The 9,365-nt window shown below is 31.3% G+C and overlaps 1 long non-coding RNA gene across 1 annotated transcript; it reads right to left on the minus strand.

Moving 5' to 3' along the window:
* Positions 1 to 7,591: 7,591 nt before the first annotated feature.
* LOC142227559 (uncharacterized) lies at positions 7,592 to 8,841 on the minus strand. Its single transcript, XR_012719902.1, has 4 exons — positions 8,730 to 8,841; positions 8,018 to 8,091; positions 7,861 to 7,953; positions 7,592 to 7,790 (listed from the first exon to the last, which is right to left on the minus strand). It is a non-coding gene; the product is annotated as an uncharacterized LOC142227559 (long non-coding RNA).
* Positions 8,842 to 9,365: the final 524 nt, after the last annotated feature.

Raw genomic sequence — 9,365 nt, forward strand, 5'->3', positions numbered from 1 at the left:
TTAGCATGGACAAAATGTTTTTGTAATACGACATTCATTTCCCTGTCTTTCGTTTCGTATTTAAGATGACATATATCTAAAAATATATAAGTGATTTTCTTGTAATAAAATTTAATTATTATTTGTATTATAAATATTTACTTACTTTTAATTAAAGTTATTATGAAAGATTTTTCAGCACTGGGCTTAGTGCTAGTCCCCTTCCAGCCATATAATGTAGCCAGTTCATCGGAATATACTTTCCGAACTGAATATCTTAAAAATTGTGCGTGTCCTTCTCCGCCGGTTTTTGCTGTAACCTCTTTCTAAAAAATGTAAACAGTGTTAAGAAAAATTATAAATTATCAATTTTATTTGTTAGTTTGTTTCGTCGTCTTTCATACTTACAATTTGTTTCAGCTTTTCTTCATTTTCCTGTAGCAAATTCTCAAATTCATTTAAATCGTTTTTATTATTAAATGGAAGTTTCTGACAATATTATAGAGATTGCCCCGTTAAAATTGTGATTTAAATAAAAAAACACTTGCAATAACTCTGTAAGATCATTATTTGATCACCAAAAGTACTCGAAGATGACTCCTTTAGACGATTTTAAATCGAACACATTTTATGCCCATTAGCGTGAGTCATTTTCGTGCCATTTTTTGGTCCCGTAACTGTTTAAGCAGTTTTTGATTACCAAAAGTACTCGAAGATGACTCCTCTAGACGGTTTTTGTTAGATTTTTGTTATTTTTTGTTGTATTTTATAACGAACTCATTTTACGCCCATTAGCGCGAGTCATTTTCGTATCGTATTATAATCACATAACTGACATAGCAGTTTTTGATCTCCTAAAGTACTCGAATATGACTCATTTACATGATTTTTGTTAAAACAATCACCCAAATGCTAGCTGGGGATATACTCGTATTTATATATATTCTTTGTTTATTTGTATGTTCCGGGTAAACTCTGAAACGGCTGAACCGATCTACTTGAAATTTTCAGAGAACGTGGAGAGTGATCATGTGGTGAAAATAGGGTACCCAATTTTCTGATATCTGTTCGGGGAGGGGGGCCTTCCCCTGCCCGACTTTTTGGAAATTGGACCAAAGTTCTCAGATTTGCTTGAATTTATCAGGAAAGGTTGGTGTTGGCAACTAGACAAAGATCCGCCACTATATTTTTCGATATTTTGTCGAGGAGAGGGATTTCTTCTTTAGGGATGTTTAACGTTGTCTCTGAACGACAAACGCCTATTTTTTGTCGATATTTGATCGGGAAAGGGGTTGTCCCTTTTATAAACCAATAGAGCAAGATCTAAACTACTCCGATTTACTTGAAGTTTACCGGGAATAATATTGTTAACAAACAGAACCAAATCACATTTTTGTTGAAGACACCAACAAATAGACCTTCAACAAACTATTTACAAATATTTGAGTTCAAATTCCAAAATATTTGTTGAGGTTTAAACGTAACGATGAACAACAAATATTTTGTAATGTTTGGGGCTCAATAAATTACTTACAAATTAGGTTGTTGAGAACACAAATTATTTGTTGCCTTCTGATGGCAAGGATTGCTAACAACTTATTTGTAATAATGGATGTTGAAATTAAAAATTAATTTGTTGCAGGAAAATTAACAAATTGTCGTTGGTTTTACAAAAAAAGTTATTGGTTCTCAAACTTATTTTTATCTGTGTACTTCTGATTAATTGGACTATACACTCAAACCAAGATTACTAAATACCAAATTTCAATGGTATCGGATGAATTTTGCTCCTTCAAGAGGCTCCGAAAGTCAAATCTGGGAATCGGTATGTACGGTGGCTAGGCATAAACACGCATAGAAAAAACGCGTTTGGAAAACATGCACCGAAGAGGTTTTTCTTCTGTTAGAGTTTTTTGAATTTCTTCGAATATTTCAAACTTTTATCACCAAAGAAATTGTTTTCTTTGTTATTGTTGGTTTACTCTTTTATCATTTTTATTGTTTTGATTTCACCTTAAACGAAACGGCTGTCCACCCAACCATCCTGCAGTCTATACGAGCAAAGAAAAAAAAAACGTTTGGAAAACGTGTACCGAAAACGGCTTTCTTTTGTTAGAGTTTTTTTTTTTATTTATTTTTTGCAAAAAAAAGTCCATTTCGTTTCCACCAAGTACCGTTATTTTTTTAATTTTACTTCTTAATAAGACACATTTAATAGTAAAAAATTAATATAGTAGTATGTAACAACGAACATATTTGGAATATACTATATGTAAAAAGTTTTTTTTTTGGTCTTCGGACGAAGCAGGGATTGAATCCACGACCCTTGGTATGCAAGGGGGGCATGCTTACCATTTTTCCACTTTGGCCAACTAAATATATGTTTCTGTTAAACTTTATTTAATCGGCTCGTGGGCGCCGAAAACTATGCTTTATAAATATAACTGTTTTGACATTTTGCGTTGCTTGCGCGTTGAAAGCTATAGTAACAATTGTCTGTTGATGAAAAGAATAGCTAGATAGCACAGTGGACAGTGTGTTGTCTTACAAACTCGATGGTCCGCGGTCCGATTCTCCGTCTAGGCGAAAGGTGAAATTTAAAAATTTATAAAATCGAATAATTTCTTCTGCATTGTTTGTATACAGAAAATGGTGCTAAGAACTAGAAACCTCGTGGAAGTGAAAAAGATTTGGGAAAAAATGCAATTAACCAGAAAAAGATTTTTTTGACACAGTCTTTATGAATTTGTTTTTACATCCTGTAAAAGAATAAACGTTTATCACAAAAAGTATATACTTGTCTTCCAAACAACAGCGAAAATAAAATGGGAAACGATATTTGTTTGTCTAAAATTTCGTTTGAGAGGAAAGAATTATTTTTTGCGTGTAGGGCATTACCAAATATATTTTCCTCTGTTGGTTTAGCTGCTCTTGTAGCTTAGTCAACGCATAGATTTAAGCTGACATAAAAAAAAAAAACAAAAATGATTGAAGAACAAATCAACAATAACAAAGAAAACAAATGAAGAAAGAGGAAGCACGCTCAAAATCAACCCAACTGTACTCAAATCGATTATTTGACTTTGCAAAGGAAAAGTGAGATATTATTACAAAACTTTATTTAGGCAAAGTCGACTATCTAAAACCCTTTTTTTGGGAGATTCGATTGTAATTTACTTTGGGTTTTATATATGACAAACCCATGTTTAATTCATCGCTTCTGTGCCAATTTCGGATCCAAACAGAACATTTTCACTACATTTTTGGCGACGCTTCTTTGCTGCCCAGCAAAAAAAAAGCTCCAAAAAAGTAGTTTGAATCCGCAATTTGTGATCCGGAAGTAGTGCAAACTTGGATCATCTCCAATGAATTTTAGATGGGCTTGTCATAAGACGAATGTACTCCATATTTGTATCCTTTGCATTGCCTTAGAAGTTGTGTCTTGGAAGTTCATTTGGATGAAGAAATTAAAAAAAAAAAATAAACAACAAAAAAAATTTTTTCCAATTTAACTTTTTTTTACCAGTATTTTTTGTTACACTTTTAATTTTCTTTATTATCTAATTTGTTACCAATTGAAAAACCATAACAGAACGCCTTAGAATACTCAGTAACAAACGCCATTGAACACGATACATCAAACCATATATTCAAATGTTTGTGATATGAACCTAATATGACACCACGGAATGACATTATATCTACTTCCTGAGATGTTCTTTACTATTATGAATGAAAAAATAAAGAACGCTGGTTCAAATTTCACTATAGAAAATTTTTTATTAAATACTTTTCTAAAAAATAATTTTTTATCTTATACGTCGGTTTTTTCTTTTTTTTTTTTGAAAAAGCATACCCGGTTCCAAAGATTTTGTCTTTACTTCAAAAATGTTGGTATTGATTCCGAGCCAAAGAAGCGGAGAATAAAAGTATGGATACTTTTAAATCACAATTTGGGATTTGTGTACTTGCTTCTAGGAAGCAAATTTTAATTTTTCGCTTTTTCAGCTTCTTTTCTTCATATTATATCAAAGTCCTTTAAAAACGAGTTAACAACAACTTAATTTTCCAAATTAAGACTCGACTTCCAGTAAAAAATAGGCTATGTTTCAGGTAAAAAACGTCTTTAAAATAAAGTGTTGAAAAACATATCCTATTTTTGAACGATTTTTTGCTTTGTAGTCAAGATGCAAAAAGACAACAAATTTAGAGACAATTTCATTAAATTTAAAGAATTTTTCTGTATTATTAAAGTCAAGTCGACCTTAGCCCAAACACTTTTTCTTTCATGTTATGATACCCATTTTTAAGTGAAATCACTTAATTATAAGGACATACGACTTCATTGAAAAGTTTATCGACTTTTGGACAAGGAAAAAAACTTTATATTAGAAAAATTCGTCTTCTATGCTAAGCAAAATTTGCATTCGTATTTTAAAGACATGAAATCTTTGACCTCACGACAATATTTTTTTCAGTGTAAGTGGAAAAAATTGATAGGGGATGCGCTTTAAAAGAAATTTTTGTGGAACAACTTCCAATTTTCTTGCTGGGTGGGTAGGTAATATTGAACATCTTTTCGGAATCTTCCGAACATTTTTGGAATATATGGAATGCATTACATTATTTCCGTTTCAAAAAAAAAAAAACTTTTTGGTTCCCACCACACCATTGCGAGCTCTCACACATTGGCCGAAACTACTGCATTTTTGAGCGCTCAAAACTTCGATTTGATCGGTCGTATAGTCCTGACTTGGTAACGAATGACTTCTTTTTATTACCGCACGTAAAAACTAAAATGAGATGCTAACGTTTTTTCTTGCATTTGTCTTCTTTAAACGAATGTGGATATGTACATAAATTTGAATTCTGGTTCCGTCATAGCAATGCACAGTCCTAATTACATCGCACCTTAATATACCGATAGCATTTAAAAATGCCTTTTTGGCTTATGTATGGAGCATGTATTTGTAAGCTTTTTCTTTTTTTTCAATAATGTCTTTGTTTTATTGTCACAAAGGCTGGCAAAATCCACAAGCAGAAAGGAAAAATGGAAACGCAATCCCGCGTTGATGTTCTATGGGATTTATTGTCCTGTTTAGAATTTTTCAACGACCAATATTTTTGTGGAAACCAAATGAAAATATACGCTGTTATTTTTTGCCTGGCCTTCGCACTGGTATATTATTTCCCTGGAACTTGGTTTAATGTTTGGCTTGCCTGATGAAATTGAAAGTTGTCAAGTGGTTATACAGCAATATATGAACAATAGCATTTTGCCTAGAAGTGTCGCAAGTGACATTAACGAGACATGTAACATGTGTGTTAATGGATGGTCTTTGGATGAAACCTAAAGCTAAAATATGGAAATGATTTAAAATATTTAAGGTCTATATTTTAAACATACAAAATACATTGAAAAAAAAAAACTGGGAAAGTGATTGACAGATAACCCTAGGCTGGAAAACTAACCTCAATAAGTGTGGTGTATGAACTCCAAAATATACCTTCAGAATGAAATGAGAATTTCTGAAAATCTCGATATGCATAGGTGGAATGAGAAGTTGAAACACCCTATGAATGGTATTTTTAAGCCACATTTGAGTTATTATTTTGATATTATTTGTGACAATCTTTTGATACATATGTGGGAAAATTTAAATTTCATAAAGATTTGATAAAATATGTGACCTAACACAATTAAATGGATGCGCGGAAATCCGGAGATGTAATGGCTCTGAAATAGGGTGTCCAAAACCAACACAGGTTAACAGGGTTCAATTACAAAAACGAAAGCGGATAGTGAAAAAATTCACATTTTCCGTTAACAGCGAAAACCGGGAATTGACTATCGGTTAACCGGTTTTCCGTTTTCAATGGAATTTCTTTCTACTTCTTGAGAAGATTAGATAGAGAAGATGAGATTAAGAAGGACGATTTCGCCTTATTTGATAAATAATTTAGACAAATTTAAGAAAATTTAGTAGGCATAATTCATTTTTTCACTTGTTAAAGAAATTTGAAGGGAATGTCTTTAGTACCATACGATATTCATGATGGAATCATAATTGGTAAAATTTACAAATTTTGAGAAATTCTGAACTACTTCGTGGGAAACCCGAATTTACATTTTATTACAAGTACTTCCATCTTAAACTTCGTATGGCACTAAAGACATTCTTGCAATTTTTTCCTTCAAGCTACAAAATTTTCTTTAACAAGTGAAAAAAAAAATTAATTACGTCTAATAATTTTTTTTTTGAATTTGTCGAAAAATATTTGCTTATTTTTGTGATATTAAAATTTTCTAAAAATAATTTAAATTTTCTAAAATTAACCAAAATGTTTCTTTCTGGTGAGTCCACTTTTTTCAGTGTAGGGTAGTAACGCATCGAACAAATTTCATCCGATCCCATTGAAATTTGGCTCGTGGTGTCAGTATATGCACAGAAAAAAATTTCCGTAGTTAAACTAACGTTAAATTATAAACTTATTTTAATTGCAAACAAAATTGTTTGTTTGTAGTTAAATTTTATTATTTTTTGCGAAATTTTCCACAGCCCAATGAAAATTTCGATTTTTAAGTATGTCTCAAACATTTTAAGAACTAAACGTGAGTATAAAGTTCAATGACCGTACACATAAGTTCAATAAAAATAGTAAGATTGAACTACTGTATGGTTAAAATGGTCATGATTTGGCGCCAATGATTTTCTTCTTTAATTTTAGTTAATTTCTTCTTCTATGAGAGGGTGTAATTTAAAGAACTGCAGTTAAAAAGCACAAGCAGGCATTAAATTTTCCTGGTTTAAACAACGCTTTGTGGAAATCTCAAAATGTGGAGAAAAATTTAGTTAAATTTTCGGACGAGTTAGTTTATTATTCCTATAAAACAGTTTACTTTTTTACCAGAGAGAAGTTCTCCACTGTGGTATCTCAATGGACTGAATAGTCTAAGTGAGTCCGATACATCGGGCTGCCACCTAACCTAACCAACGTGGTGCAATGGTTAGCATGCCCGCCTTGCATACACAAGGTCGTGGGTTCGATTCCTGCTACGACCGAACACCAAAAAGTTTTTCAGCGGTGGATTATCCCACCTCAGTAATGCTGGTGACATTTCTGAGGGTTTCAAAGCTTCTCTACACCGAAAAAAAAGTTTACTATTGTTTACGAAAAATGAACTAACCCATAGTAAGAATGACCATGATTTGGCGCCAAAGATTTTTTTCATCTAGATAAGTTCATGATTTTCTTATAAATAAGTTTATGTATTGCATCGTATTTTAGTTCATTCTTACTACGCTGAGGGAAGAATGTACTTACACTCATTCAAAATATTCCTGCTATCCGGAAAAATGAACAAGTTTTTGGGAATCCTATATTTAGAAATTGGTTTCAAATAAACTATTTATCAGTATAATTTTCAAAGAAGTAAATAAATTGAGGAATTAAAGGTACAACAAGCCCGTATACAACTAAGAAATTTTTCGTACAATATAAGACAATTTTTCATAACTACCAGTATTTTATTTCAAAAAATTATTATTATATTACATAAAACTATTGCTTATGATATACAATAAAAGAAATGTTTTTATTTGTACGCTGTATGTTGTTACTTTTCGGTAGTTAGTAATTGCTTCTTCAAAAGAGTAATATTCTATGTTAGTAGAATGAAACTAATTAATATCAATTTCCATTTTCTATCCATATGAAAGATATATGCCATAAGTTGTTATTTTCATTTCATTTTTGTCCAATTTCACCGATTTCGCTAGTTTTTTTGTGTGGATTTGCGTCATAAGCCTCTGAAGTTAAAAAGGTATATGAAATATAAAAATATTATCAAATTCTATGGTATTTTGATCTTTAACTTACAAGAGAATTTTCTTAGAGCCAATAGGGATATCAGCTTAGTTAGCATTAAACAGTAAGAAGATTCCAAAAAATACCATTAGATTTGCTGTCATCCTGCAAATGAAAATTATTTTTAATAAATAGAAATTTTGGCTTTATTACAAATGGAAAAACTTACCACATTGAAAAAAATCATCCAATTACTACATTAGTGGAATCATATCCATGCACAAATGGGACATTTTTGAAATCCTTCTCAGAATATAAATGAAATAAAAATATTATAAAATTAGATATAATTTCCACTTGTCAATATAGCATTTAGTATTTATGGTGGATATTAAGTTCGAGTTTAGTGGCTAAAATCCCAATTTTTCATGATTAGTTTTCTTTAGAAATACATGGGAACAAAATTGAACCGTTTTTGTGTTCATTTAAAATTTATATCAAATTTTTAGTAATTTGAGGTTGCTGAATCCAAATTTACACTTGTTTTTTTAAGAGCTCGACTTTTTGAGATATAGGGTTATGTTCAAAATTAAGGCACTTCCGCTATATATATTGGAATAACTTGAAAACAATTCATCATATTAAATTAAAAAACAGCGTTCTACATAAGCTTAAAAACGATTTTCTGTTCTTAATCGTGTAATCCATTTAAAGAATATAAACTTTATAAAAAACTTGTTTCGAGCTATTCTCCATCAAGTTATATTTAAATTTGCATCGAAGGCGTATAATTTTATACTTTTCTTACTGATTTATTTCTGATTTTAGCACCTAAACTCGAGCTTAGTACACACCTTAAGGACTCGCTATAACATAAAAATATAGACTCAAAAAATTGTACTGTGATCCAGATGTAGAGTAAATATAGATCATTTTATTACCACTCATTATGAATATTTTTATGTAAACCAATTTAAAACCGCACTAATTTTAAATTATTAATAGAAATATACAGTTTCTTAATATGTGATTTATTTTATGCGCTTTACAGACTATCAGTTATTCCGGACGGAATGTCGGTGTTTGTAAAGAATCTTGCAGTGTGTCGGATCGATACGACTTGTCGGCGATGACTAAATAATCGGTAAATGTGTTATCGAACGCATAAACATGCAGCAGTATCGATTATGCCTTCGGACTTAACTTATAATGTACACAATATATGGGATATGTTCGACACGAGCATTGTCGTCCGGGATAACTGATAGTCTGTAAAGCGCATTAGAGTTATTTATTTTTTATCAATATAAAGTGTTTTTGTTTTCTCTAACATCACACCATTCACTTATCAGTTTCTAAAATGTTACGAAATAAATGTATTTTTATTAATAAACACAAATACCGCACGCAAGCGCACCACGTGTGCGCTTCATAAATGCATCAACAGAACTGAATGCACCAATAAAACTCAAAGACACAAATAGTCATAAAGGACACATATGTAAAGAAAAACAACTCCACACACACATGATCCCTTTCTGATCTCGCTATTGCAACAAAACAACTATCACCACAAA

Source organism: Haematobia irritans, chromosome 2 (assembly GCF_050003625.1).
Source record: "Haematobia irritans isolate KBUSLIRL chromosome 2, ASM5000362v1, whole genome shotgun sequence".
NCBI lineage: Eukaryota > Metazoa > Arthropoda > Insecta > Diptera > Muscidae > Haematobia > Haematobia irritans.